Source organism: Callorhinus ursinus, unplaced genomic scaffold (genome assembly GCF_003265705.2).
Source record: "Callorhinus ursinus isolate GAN/ISIS: 27379988/994484 unplaced genomic scaffold, GSC_fseal_2.0 scaffold13, whole genome shotgun sequence".
Lineage (NCBI taxonomy): Eukaryota > Metazoa > Chordata > Mammalia > Carnivora > Otariidae > Callorhinus > Callorhinus ursinus.
The window spans coordinates 2,030,984-2,045,158 of NW_027397075.1; the positions used below are offsets into that span (position 1 = coordinate 2,030,984).

Consider the following 14,175-nt stretch of genomic DNA (forward strand, 5'->3'; position numbering starts at 1 on the left):
TTTGTCTGATATAAGGATTGCCACCCCAGCTTTCTTTTGGTGTCCATTAGCATGGTAAATGGTTTTCCACCCCCTCACTTTCAATGTGGGGGTGTCTTTGGGTCTAAAATGAGTCTCTTGCAGACAGCATATGGATGGATCTTGTTTTTTAATCCAATCTGATAGCCTGTGTCAAAAAGCCATGAATTCTATTTGCAGTATTCCCCTGGCGCTGGAGTTCTCCCGTTCTCCTTGATGGGTAAACTTGGTCTTGGCTTGCTGGCTGTTCATGCTGATCTTCTGGGGGAGGGGCCTGTTGCCGTGGTTCCCAAATGTCTTTGCTGGAGGCGGAATTGCCCCGCCCTTTTCTGGCGGGACTAAGCAAGCTGCTCGGGTTTGATCTCAGGAGCTTTTGTTCCCCGCAAGCTCTCGGTACAGCTTTGGAGGACCAGGGTGAAAATGGCGGCCTCCCAATCTCCACCCGGAGGAGCCAAGAATTCGGGGCCCCGCTCCTCAGTGCGCCCCCAGAGAAAAGCAGTCAATCACTCCCGTGTCCCCGGTCTCCGGCCGCACTCCGTGCTCACCCGGCCTGTGATCGAGCGTTGCTATCTCTGGCACCCGACCCCGTGTGGAGTCTCCAAACCCAGCAGATCCCTGTGGTGCGCTCCCGCGCCACTCCTCCCCGGGGAGGAAGGGGAGTCTCCCCAGCTCTGCCACTTGTTGGGTCCCTGCTGGAGAAGCAGTGGCCTGACTGGGCCACGGATCACAATTTATGGCAACTCCGAGCTGAGAGCCCGCGCCTCGGCTCCGTCTCTGCAGCCGGCTTCCCCGCGCCGATACCTGGGAGCTCTGGCGCACTCAGGCACCCCCGGTCTTTCTGTGACCCCGAGGGTCCTGAGACCACACTGTCCCATGAGGGTTCCACTCCCAGGTTAGCCACTGGAGCGACATCCCTCAGCAGAGCCGACTTCTAAAAAGTTCCGATTTTGTGCTCTGCGGGTCTCTCATTTGCCAGAAGTGGCGGACGGAGGCCCCCTCCCCCGCCGTCTATCCTCCCGAATATCGCCTCGAATTCACTTCTCCGCACGTCGTACCTTCCAGTAAGTGGTCGCTTCTCTGTTCAGAGAGTTGTTGCTACTCTCTTCTTCGGTCTCCTGTTGAGTTTGTAGGTGTTCAGAATGGTTTGATCCCTATTCAGCTGAATTCCTTAGACCAGATGAAATCCAGGTCTCCTACTCCTCCGCCATCTTGCTCTGCCCCCCGTGTCATTGCAGATGGTCTTCTAGACCTTTCCAAACTGCCTTCTCCATCTGTTATCGATGCTGCTTACTTTCTATATGGGTAAACAGAGGCTTGGAGACAGCTAATCAGTCTAAGGTCAGAGAGTAATTGGTCGAGTTAGTACTCAGATTTGGGTCTGACTCCCCAAATTCACAGAAGCAGTTTACTACAAGGACTCCTTCACTAACTCGGGGCCCAAGAGAGAGGTGCCCAATACCTTTGCCTTCATGTTCTCACCCAACGGATGGAAGATTCCATTCCTGCCCAGATCCCAAGGTTGAATGGGAGGATGTGTGGAGGCAGGCAGTCATCAGGGATTCTCTGGCCTGAAGGGGTGTCATGATTCATTCACTGAACTCTGGCACCACGTAAGCGTGAAAGGGCTTGTTCGTATTACATGACCTCCCATTTCTCAAGCCTCTGACAATGGTCTGGCAGCAGTCTGCATGCAAGGTGACCCTGAACGGTACCTGCTTTCCAATTCCCACTGGAGGGGCCCCTTCCATCTTAGCAGACTCAGAAGCCAGAAGAGGCATTTCACTCTGGTTTCTGGTAATTTGCTCTGCTCTGTGAACTTCTGTGTTTGCTTGTCCAATTTCATGAAAATTGGGTTAGTGAGTGTTCATTGGTGCTGACTCAACTAGTCTACAAGGGATGCTGTCAAATGGATGAGGAGCCCACTGGTGTGATGGTCGGATCCATGGCTGTTGGGAATCAGGATTCTGCAGGGATGCTCATATCATACGCTACTTGTGGTAGCTTCTTCCAAGCTGCTCTTAGGGAAGACAGTATCTCCCCCCACCCACACACACAAACAGACCTTTGAAAAGTGGAGGGACACTTCTTGCATTAGAACAAGAAGAGGGTTTGCTTCAGGTGCTGGTGAGCTTGAGGATTTTGTCAAGATGTTCATTCACTTATTCACTGAATCTTTTTAAATTAGCACCTGCTATGTGTCAGGCTGTTTTGGGCTCTGGAGAACCAGTGATGAATAAACAAAATTTCTGTCCTCATGAAGTTTACCCTCTATCTGAGGTAGGGAAACAATCACCAAATAAATACATGATAGAATGTCAAGCAGCAATTCTATTTAGTGCTTCCATATTCTCTATGAAGTATGAGAAAAGGTCATCTTTTTAAAGATTCTGTTTATTGGGGAGCCTGGGTGACTCCAGTCGTTAAGTATCTGCCTTCAGCTCAGGTCATGATCTTAGGGTCCTGGGATCGAGCCCCACATCAGGCTCCCTGCTCGGCGGGAAGCCTGCTTCTCCCTCTCCCACTCCCCCTGCTTGTGTTCCCTCTCTCACTATGTCTCTCTCTGTCAAATAAAAAAAAAATCTTAAAAAAAAAGATTCTATTTATTTATTTGAGAGAGAGTGTGCGAGAGAGCGTGCAAGCGAGCAGGGAGAGCAGAGGGAAAGGGACGAGCAGACTCTGCTGAGCGTGGAGCCCGATGCAGGGCTCGATCCCATGGAAAAGGTCATCTTTTTGAAAAACAGCCTTATTGAGATATAATTTACACACTACAGAAATCAGCCATTGAAAGTGTACAGTTCATTGGTTTTTAGTATTTTTTTATGTTTTTTATTTATTTATTCATGAGAGTCAGAGAGAGAGAGGCAGAGGCAGAGGGAGAAGTAGGCTCCCCACTGAGCAGGGAGCCTGATGCGGGGCTCGATCCCAGGATCCTGGGATCATGACTTGAGCCGAAGGCAGACGCTTAACCATTTGAGCCACTCAGGCGTCCCCCCCTTTGGTTTTTAGTATATTCACACATATGTGCAGTCACCACCACAGACAATTTTAGAACATTTCATCATCCCAAAAAGAAACTGTAAGCTTTAACTATCACCATCCTATACCCTACACCCCACCTCCAGCCCTAGGCGCCAGTGACCTACTCTCTGTCTCTACAGATTGGACTGTTCTGGACAGAGAAAGAGTCCTCTTTTGAGAGTGAGGGGCAAGGGAGGAGCCTTTACCATCCTCACCTCCCAAATGAGGGACTCTTGGACTCAGTTTCCCTCAGAGCCGCCTCTAGGATCCAAATTTCCATTGCTTTGTAAGCTTGGTTTCTGGGGGTGGGAGGGGGTGCTGGCCAGTGTCCCGATACATCAATCGCTTTTAACATGACCTTACCTTCCACCTCTAAACCCTACCTGAGGTGGCGTGCTCCCAGCCAGCCCATGCTGAGTGTATATGCACATATGCATGCACACAGAAAAGGCTCTGGTCACATGTGCAGGTGTGTCTCCAGGCAGTGATTAGCACGGCCTGTCCATGGAGGCCTCACCTTAGTCCCCATTGCCGTAATTCCTCGCCTGGACTGCTGAAGTGGCCTGCCCTCTGCTTTCCCCACCTCCCACCTTGCTTCCCTTCCAACCCGTTCTTCCCAAGATGTCAGGAGAAATGTTATAAAGCCTGAATCTGACCAGGTCACTCTTGTGCTGATGACTCTCCCACATGGTCCTCAAGTAGCCGAGGCTCCTCTCCATGGTGCACGAGGCCCTGCATCACCTGGCTCCTGCCAGCCCCTCCAGCATCATCTGTCACTGTCCCCCTTGGCCATCGGGATCACCTGCAGTCCTTGCAGAGTTGCCACACCCTCCCTAGCAGGCCTTTGCTTGCGCTACAGCACTCTCTGGAACATTCTTCTGCCCATAGCACCTAACTCCCACTCATGGTTCAGGCTTTAGCTTCGAGATTACTTACAGATTATTTTAGGGGCCTTCCCTGGCTCTTCAGGATGCCATTGGGTGCCTGTATTATTTCTCCATTGCTGCTTAACAAATTACCCCCCAAACTTAGCATTCTCTAGCAGAGTATTTATTGTCTCATGGTTTCTATGGGTCAGGAATTCAGGGGTGGCTTAGCTGGGTGGTTCTGGATCAGGGTGTCTGCTGAGTAGTCACGATGTCGCCTGGGGCTTCAGTCATCTGAGAGCTTGACCGGGGCGAGGTGCTCCCTTTCAAAATAGCTCAGCTCCATGGCCTTTGGCAGGAGGCCTCAGTCCATCAGGGGACTGCTTCATAGGACTTGCAATGTCCTTACAACATGGCAGCCAGTTCTCCCAGAGTGATGGGCCGAGAGAGAGAGAGAGCAGGAAGCTACAATGCTTTTTATGTCTACAATGGACTGAATGTTTGTGTCCCCCCCACCCCCCCTCCAAAATTTATACGTTGAAATCCTAATCCCCAAGGTGACAGTATTAGGTGGAGCATTTGGGAGGTGATGAGGTCATGAGGGTGGAGCCCTCTTGAATGGGAGCAGTGCCTTTAAAAGAGGGGCCTCCAAAGCTCTCTCTCCCTCTTTCTGCCCTCTTTCGGTGGGGATACAAGAGGATGATGATAGTCTGCAACCCAGAAGATGGTCCTCACCAGCCCCCAAGTGTACTGGCACTCAGACTGTCAGTCTCTAGAACTGGGTGAGAAAGAAGTGTGTGTTGTTTATAAGGCACCCGGGGTATTCTGTTACACCAGCCTGACCAGGCTAAGATGATGGCCCAGGCTCTGACGTCAGAGACTGGCTTCTATCATATTCTGTTGGCTAGCAGTGATTCGTTAAGAACCAGCTCACACTTAAGGGAAAGACAGTTAGGCTCTACCTCATGAAAGAAGGAATATCCAAGCATTTGTGGACACATTTTAAAACCACCATGGCGCCCCTTGTCCACACTCCCAGCCTCCTGCACTTACCCCTGACAGAGAACCTGGCAGACTCTTATCACCGTCTGTCCCTCCCCACCGCTCCCTGTGAGTTCCTTGAGGATCAGGACTGCTTTCCATTCACAGCTATATTCCTAGATGCTACCGTTGTACCTTGCATAGTGCTTGGTAACCATTTCTTTGTTTGAATGAATCGGTGATCTGTTCTAGACATAAAAGGTATAGACTGGTACTTCTCTCACATTGCAGGCCTGCAAATCACCTGGGGGTTTTGTTAAAATGAAGATTCTTTTTTTTTTTTTTTAAAGATTTTATTTATTTGAGAGAGAGAATGAGATAGAGAGAGAGCATGAGAGGGGAGAGGGTCAGAGGGAGAAGCAGACTCTCTGCGAGCAGGGAGCCCGATGTGGGACTCGATCCCGGGACTCCAGGATCATGACCTGAGCCGAAGGCAGTCGCTTAACCAGCTGAGCCACCCAGGCGCCCTAAAATGAAGATTCTGATTGAGTAGGTCTGGGGTGGAGGCCGAGGTGCTGTTTTCCTAACAAGCTCCCGGGTGATGCCGATGCTGTGCTTCGTGGAGAGCAGGTCTAGAACACGTAATCCTATTCCCTGACAAGCTTAATAGCCGAGCTGGGAAGACATTGAGGGCCAGCCTTGCAGCCTGAAGCTGGTCGCAGGGCAGTGTTGGCCTGGTCGTGGGCTTCCCTACTGTGTGCTGGCCCTCACTCTCTCTTCATTGGCCCAGTGTGATAGAGGAGATGCCAGTAAAAGACAGTCAAGAAGGCGTCTGTGGGATACAGAAAGCATTCCAAGCTTATGTAAGTTCTCTGTCAGCTTTGGCTCTGGAATAGATTGTGGGATTCCTCAGGTTTTGGCAGAGGGGTTGTGTATCATGAGCAAGGGCCAGAGGGAAGCCAGCCAAGCTGCCTGGGAGGATCCAGAAGAAAGGTGGGGCTGGGTGGTGGTGGGTGATGGAGTCCCCATCCCCACCCCAGAGACCTCATGAAGTCCAGCTTTGGCTGGAAGCTGCCTAATGGACCAGATGACGTCTTTATACTCTTCTTCCCAGGTCTTAGGAGGATACACAATTCTAAGGATCACCTTTTAAGGAAAATTGAGTTGATTTGGAACATTGAAATGCTTTCTGTTAATATCTTGGGTCTCACTTTTATCCTCGTGGCTCTGATTTTAGCAGTGTGGGGCACTGATGTATATGGGTGACATCTGGGGTCTCAAGCCAGCTTGCTGCTTCCCTTGTGAGGGGCTGATGGAAGCATGGGGCAATCATGAAAATCCCTAACATTGGGGGAAAGGTTTTACATCTGCTGAATCCAGTGGTTCTCAACCTTGACTGCACATTGGAATGACCTGGGATCTTTAAAAAAACAGTGCCTGGGTTCTGTCTCCAGATTTCTGATTTCATGGGTCTGGAGTGTGGCATGGATATGAGCATCTAAAAAACCTGCCCTGGTAACTCCATTGTGTGGCCGTTGTGGAGAGCCATGGTTTCATCTTAGGTGAACCCCTCACTAATGGTGAGGCAGGTAAGATTCTCCCCTTCTTATTCTTGTGTTTTGTTTTAACAAATGGAAACACGGTATTACAAGGTTGAGTGGCTGGTTAAGTCACAATACCAATAAGTCAGAGGGTCAGAATGTAAGCCCATAGTAGTCTTTTTCAGTTTGCACCAGGATTGCCTCTATGTGGCTGGTATTCTCCTTATAAAGGAAGAGAAACGGAGAGTTTTGGTTAATTTTACTTGCCACCTTGACTGGACCCTGATATTTGGGTAAACAGTACTCCAGGTAGGTCTGTGAGGGTGTTTGGGAGTAGGATGAGTGTTTGAATCCATAGACTGAGTAAAGCAGATTAACTTCCCTGTTGTGGGTGGGCCTCATCCAATCAGTTGGAAGTCTGAATAGAGACTGACCCTCTGGCTAGCAAGGAGGAATACTTACTGCCTGACTTGAGCTGGGATATCGGTCTTTTCCTTTCTTCAGATGCCAACCAAAACATCAGTTCTTTTTTTGGACTGGGACCACACCACTGGTTCTCCTGGTTCTCAGGCCTTTGCACTTGGACTAAAACTTATATCATGTAGCCTCCTGGGTCTCCAGCTGGTGTGACTGTGAATTTTGGGACTTAGGCTCCATAATCAGGTAAGCCAGTTCTTTATAATAATAAATCTAATTTATAATAGTAACAAATCCTATTTCTATTAATATTATAAGTTAATTTATAATCATATATATATGTGTATATATGTCTCCTGGTCCTCTTTCTCTGGTGAACCCTGACTAATGCACTGAGAGAAGTTAACAATTAGGTTTCTAGATAAAGGTCAGACTTGAAGGTAGGGTACAGTTAGGGAGGGTTCTATGTCCTTTATGTCCCGGGATGTTCCTTCTTCTGCTGTTTCCCATCTTGGAAGCTAAGTTTGAACCAATTCCCATATCAGATGAACAAATCCTAGACTCTGTGATGACAAAGACAATGTCAGTATCTGCTGAGGCAGACCATGGATAGACCAGGTTGGAAAACAAAAGTTGGCAGGAAGAATTGTACTTCATTGAACCGAACCCTAGAGTGTGTGTGTTCTTTGTTTGGAACGATTTTCAATACTGAGGTTGATCCAAGTTTGTCTTTGGATGCTTGAAACCTACCTGCCCACCATTCACCCCCAGTGAAACCAGTAGGTGACCATGGAGGGAGTTGGAGATGCTGGAATCATTCCTGTGGTGGTGAGGGGAGACCCCAAAGGTTTTACAAAAAATAAAATAAAATAACAAGTATTATCTAAAGAATGGAGCCAAGGTGCTCAGCCACCACTTGGCAGCCAGGGAGTACATTCAGTCAGACTAATCAGGGTGGGGAAGTAGTTCGTGGATGTTGCTCGCACAGCTGGCTCTAGGGTGTCTCTTACGAGAGAACCCCCCTTTATAGTTTTCATTAGGTGTGGAATGTAGGGCGCTGAGGGACTGGTCGGCAGAGAGGCAGCGGGATCGCTGTGCTTCAGGGTGGAGGAGGGCAGGCAGAAGGAGAGAGAAGACTGGGAATGGAGACCGCATGGCCACTCCAGTGGTGGAGGGGAGATTTCTGGGGCTTTTGAGAATGGGGGTATCTAATACTACATTCCAGATGGTTTGAAATGCTGTCCTGCGATCCCTTCCCTTCCCTGACCGGCGCTGGTAACCTCTTCTGTTTGCATATCTTGGCAGTAGAATTTGGGGGAGTGGTGTGTTCAGGTGCTTATTGTGGGGTGGGGGTGTGGTATGGCACAGAAAGAGGGGGGAAGAAAACCCCTGTAGAATAGAAGGGTGATCTGTAAGATGAACCAGTTCAGCGTATATGGAGCCCAGGGTTGTAGCTGATTGAGTCTCCCCAAGAATCTCCAGAGAGATTGGGGGCAGTGCTGGGTGTCCCGCAGTTCAGGGTGTTGGAGAAAATCTCTCTTGGATATCAGAAGTCATGGTGATAAGTTGCACCCTGTCATGAATAGAGACTTAAGGAAGTCATCGAGTCTCAAATAGAATGATTGTGGAGATCAGAGGCAGTGCAGCGCCCCTGGAGAAATTATGGGGTTAGAGAATCATTCACTGAACACTGGCAACACCGTGTTCTGTGTCAGGCCCTTTAGTGTGTGCTGAAAATAGAGACCTTGCCCGGCCTTTGAGGAGCTTTTACTTCTGAGGTGTGAAGGCAGGGGAGCTGACATTTACGGAGCTCCTCCTGTGTGCAGATGGGGGGCTGTGTATTTCATATGTGCACTGTCCTTCTAATATTCTCCCAGCAGCTTTGTAAGGAACCATCATCCCCAACAGACAGATGGGTAGGCTGAGGCCCTGAGAGGTTAGGGAATTTGACCCATATGTGACTCAGCTGATCCATCATGCAACCAGTGTTTGGACACAGGATGATCTGACTCTGAAATTGGAGGAGGGGTCCTTCATTTGGTCAGAGGCTCTGGAAGATTCCTAGTAAAGGGTTCAGTCTTGATTTGTGATTTGAAAAAGCATTCCCCCTATTTCTCCAGAGTCCTGCCAATCTACAGTGATGCCCACCAGCCTGTCTGTTCTCCATGCTTTCTAGCAGGGGGCTAGCCAGTTCTTTCCTCATCAGCTCCCTTCTTAGAAGCAAACATACCAACTCAGCAAGGCACGGCCACCTCCTTACAGATAAGCATGGTGGCAGGGGGCTCAGAGGGGACACTGGGAGGACCCCAGGAGGATGCTATCCTAGAAAGGTGGACAATGCTTTGGCAGGTTAGCCTCATCCACCATAATTAACGGAGGACAGTCACAGGGGCCTTTTTCATGAGCTGTGTGCCCCATGACAAGAAGAGAAGGAGAAATCTATCCTGTGGTCCCGTAAGCACAAATACTCCACGACTAAGGGAGGCTGAAATCTTCTGCACCATCCATAGGATACTTATTTAAAGTGATTTGCTCAAGACAGGCCCAGAACCCTTCTCCTGAAGGAATTATCGAGGAGCTGGGCGGAGGCAGTTGGGGCACTTGAGGAGCAGAAGCGAATCGGACTGGCAGGCGGAGACGCCACCTGAGTCTGGGGTTGGCGGTGGCAAGTGGATGGACATCTCTTGTGTTTGTGTGTTCAGCACGGTCCATTCCCTTTGGGGAAATGCTCCTTTTCCGCAGTTCACAGTTTCTTATCCAATCCCCTGGCCACAGAGGTGGGCCTATGATCCAGACTCAGCCAATGACAGCACCGTGTGTGCCGGCCCCAGTGATAGGTCCAGGGCTGGGTATGGGACTCCAGCTTGCCTGTGAGAACCATCTCGTTGGGCAGTGAGGACCAAGGACACCGATGTTTCTTCTGTGTTACGCAGTTTGAAGGACAAGCAGCAGGGACTCCTGGGGGCCTTCTTTCTCTCTCATGAGGCACCCACTGTCTGTAGGGGAGAATAGACTCAAGCTGGGGCCCGCAGAATCGGAGAAAAAGGGGACCATGGATATCTAGACTCCAGTTCCAGAACCCTCTAGAGCACCCTCGTTCTTGTACTTGGAACTTACTTTGTATTTTGTGTCTTCTGCAGTTTCATGAACCAATAGATTGTTCTTCTGAATAAACATCTTTGAGTTGGCTTAGTATGACTTGCCAGTGATAGAACCCTGACTAATGCAGACAGGAACATTAAAAATCTATTTTGAGAATAGCTTCTGGGAAGCAGCTGACACCTTACATGTTCTGTGCTGGGTGCTGAGTTGGAACTTTGGACTCTGCCCCTACGTGTCTGAACTTGAAAGGACCTCTCTCTGTGGTCAATAAGGCCCCTTCCCCATCCCACGGGTGAGGAGATGGAGCTCCCATGCAGGAAAGAGCTCCAGCAATAACACTGCGAATTGGTAGCAGATCCGAGACTAGAGATCACCTGGGTCTCTTGGCTCTCAGGCCAGCACTGGGCATGAGAGGTCGAGCAGCATGCAGCTCCCAGGCAGAACAGTGGAGAACACCCACTAAATATGAATGCACAGGGTCAGGAGCCTCCAACCCTTGACCTCCAGCCAGCCATACCTCCTTGTAGTCTCTGTTGGGACTTTCAAGACCAGGTGAAGTGTGAATCATTCTTGGTTGGGATCTCACTCTCAGAGTGCTGGTCTAGAACTCAATATTGGGCACCCTGGTTAGCAAGGCCTCAAGCCAACCCTACCAAAGTCCTGGCTGCTTCCATCAGAGGCTTGGCCTTGGAGGGGAGACCTCCCCTGGAGCAACTTCACGGGTTGGCTGGGCAGGGGCGGGGGGGGGGTAGGGTCAGGGACACTGCTAAAACAGAACTTCATTCCCATTGCAGCTACAGCAGGCTTCCCAACCCCCCAGGTTTTAGTTTTCTTTTATATATTGGGGCTTAATACGCAGGTTTTTTTTTTTAAATGGGTTCGCTTTAAATGAAAGGAAAAAAAAAACCCTGAAAACCATTAATCGGATGAACTGGAACCAACCACTGCTATTCTCTGAACAAAAGGTGACATGTGGCAGGACAAATAAATCAGCAAGAAAAAAATTCCAACCAATCTTTTCATGAAAAAAGCCCAGAAATGTCATTATTGAAGGGGGGAAAATCACTGTTTACAGTAACCCATGTTTTGCAAAATTTTATTAAATATTGGATGTGAAGACAGCATTTTGGATAGATGACCGCATCATGCCCATATGTTAATTAAGAAATATGGCCTCATTCTTTTGTTCATTCACTAGATACTGAGAGTATCCATGCTCTGGGCTTACCATGCTAGGTGCTTAGAACACCACAGTGAACAAAACAGGTAGGATCCTTCCTTCTGTGGAGATTTGAGAAGTTTATCCTTCTCATGCAATCAAACCCTCTTTTTTGAGAACTTTTCTTTGGACAAACTGAGATGGAAAAAGGTTTATAGCCAATGAATCTGGAATCCATCCATGTTTCCAAAATCACTTAACTTCTCTAGATGATTTCTATTTTTATTTAATTCCAGTATAGTTGACATATTCTGTTACATAATTTTCAGGTGTATAATACAGTGATTCAACAATTCTATATATGACTCCGTGCTCATCAAGATAAGTGTGCTCTTCATCCCCATCACCCATTTCAGCCCCCCTCCCCTCTGGTAACTGGCCATCAGTCTGTTCTCTATAGTTAAGAATCTGTTTTTTCATTTGTCTTTTTTCCTTTGTTTTGTTTCTGAAATTCCACAAATGGGTGAAATCATGTGGTATTTGTCTTTCTCTGACTTACTTCACTTAGCATTATACTCTCGATCCATCCATGTTGCAAATGTCAAGATTTCATTACTTTTTTTTGTTATGTTAATCACCATACATTACATCATTAGTTTTTGATGTAGTGTTCCATGATTCATTGTTTGTGTATAACACCCAGTGCTCCATGCAGAGCGTGCCCTCTTTAATACCCATCACCAGGCTAACGCATCCCCCCACCCCCCGCCCCTCTAGAACCCTCAGTTTGTTTTTCAGAGTCCATTGTCTCTCATGGTTCATCTCCCCCTCCTATTTCCCCCCTTCATTCTTCCCCTCCTGCTATCTTCTTCTTCTTCTTCTTCTTCTTTTTTTTTTAACATTTAATGTATTATTTGTTTCAGAGGTACAGGTCTGTGATTCAACAATCTTACACAATCCACAGCGCTCACCGTAGCACATACCCTCCCCAATGTCTGTCACCAAGCCACCCCATCCCTCCCACCCCCCACCACTCCAGCAACCCTCAGTTTTTTCCTGCGATTAAGAATTCCTCATATCAGTGAGGTCATAGGATACATGTCTTTCTCTGATTGACTTATTTCACTCAGCATAACACCCTCCAGTTCCATCCACGTCGTTGCAAATGGCAAGATTTCATTCCTTTTGATGGCTACATAATATTCCATTGTATATATATACCACCTCTTCTTTATCCATTCATCTGTCGATGGACATCTTGGCTCTTTCCACAGTTTGGCTATTGTGGACACTGCTGCTATAAAGATTGGGGTGCACGTACCCCTTCGGATCCCTACATTTGTATCTTTGGGGTAAATACCCAGTAGTGCAATTGCTGGATCGTATGGTAGCTCTATTTTCAACTGTTTGAGGAACCGCCATACTGTTTTTCCAGAAGGGTTGCACCAGCTTGCATTCCCACCAACAGTGTAGGAGGGTTCCCCTTTCTCCACATCCCCGCCAACATCTGTCATTTCCCGACTTTTTATTTTAGCCATTCTGACGGGTGTGAGGTGGTATCTCATTGAGGTTTTGACTTGGATTTCCCTGATGCCAAGCGATGTTGAGCGCTTTTTCATGTGTCTGTTGGCCATTTGGATGTCTTCCTTGGAAAAATGTCTGTTCATGTCTTCTGCCCATTTCTTGATTGGATCATTTGTTCTTTGGGTGTTGAGTTTGATAAGTTCTTTATAGATTTTGGATACTAGCCCTTTATCTGATGTGTCATTTGCAAATATCTTCTCCCATTCTGTCAGTTGCTTTTGCGGACTGTTTCTTTTGCTGTGCAAAAGCTTTTTATCTTGATGAAGTCCCAATAGTTCATTTTTGCCCTTGATTCCCTTGCTTTTGGCGATGTTTCTAGGAAGAAGTTGCTGTGGCTGAGGTTGAAGAGGTTGCTGCCTGTGTTCTTCTTTAGGATTTTGATGGACTCCTGTCTCACATTGAGGTCTTTCAACCATTTTGAGTCTATTTTTCTGTGTGGTGTAAGGAAATGGTCCAGTTTCATTCTTCTGCATGTGGCTGTCCAATTTTCCCAACACCATTTGTTGAAGAGACTGTCTTTTTGCCATTGGACATTCTTTCCTGCTTTGTCAAAGATGAGTTGACCATAGAGTTGAGGGTCCATTTCTGGGCTCTCTATTCTGTTCCATTGATCGACGTGTCTGTTTTTGTGCCAGTACCATACTGTCTTGATGATGACAGCTGTGTAATAGAGCTTGAAGTTCAGAATTGTGATGCCACCAGCTTTGCTTTTCTTTTTCAACATTCCTTTCGCTATTCAGGGTCTTTTCTGGTTCCATATTTTAGGATTATTTGCTCCATTTCTTTGAAAAAAGTGGATGGTATTTTGATAGGGATTACATTAAATGTGTAGATTGCTCTAGGTAGCATTGACATCTTCACATATTTGTTCTTCCAATCCATGAGCATGGAACGTTTTTCCATTTTTTTGTGTCTTCCTCAATTTCTTTCATGAGTATTTTATAGTTTTCTGAGTATAGATTCTTTGCCTCTTTGGTTAGATTTATTCCTAGGTATCTTATGGTTTTGGGTACAGTTGTAAATGGGATCGACTCCTTAATTTCTCTTTCTTCTGTCTCGGTGGTGGTGTATAGAATGCCACTGATTTCTGTGCATTGATTTTCTATCCTGCCACTTTCCTGAATTCCTGTATGAGTTCTAGCAGTTTTGGGGTGGAGTCTTTTGGGTTTTCCACATAAAGTATCATATCATCTGGAAGGAGTGAGAATTTGACTTCTTCTTTGCCAATTTGGATGGCTTTTATTTCTTTTTGTTGTCAGATTGCTGTGGCTAGGACTTCTAGTACTATGTTGAATAGCAGTGGTGATAGTAGACATCCCTGCCGTGTTCCTGACCTTAGGGGGAAAGCTCTCAGTTTTTCCCCATTGAGAATGATATTCGCTGTGGGTTTTTCATAGATGGCTTTTATGATATTGAGGTATATACCCTCTATCCCTATACTCTGAAGAGTTTTGATCAAGAAAGGATGCTGTGCTTTGTCAAATGCTTT

The 14,175-nt window shown here is 47.4% G+C and overlaps 1 long non-coding RNA gene across 1 annotated transcript in view; it reads left to right on the forward strand.

Moving 5' to 3' along the window:
* The window catches only part of LOC141373968 (uncharacterized), a 76,914-nt gene extending 69,834 nt beyond the window's left edge, over positions 1 to 7,080 (forward strand). Inside the window, exon 3 of the long non-coding RNA XR_012380426.1 lies at positions 6,929 to 7,080. This is a non-coding gene — a long non-coding RNA (uncharacterized lncRNA). The remainder of the gene's footprint in view (positions 1 to 6,928) is intronic.
* Positions 7,081 to 14,175: the final 7,095 nt, after the last annotated feature.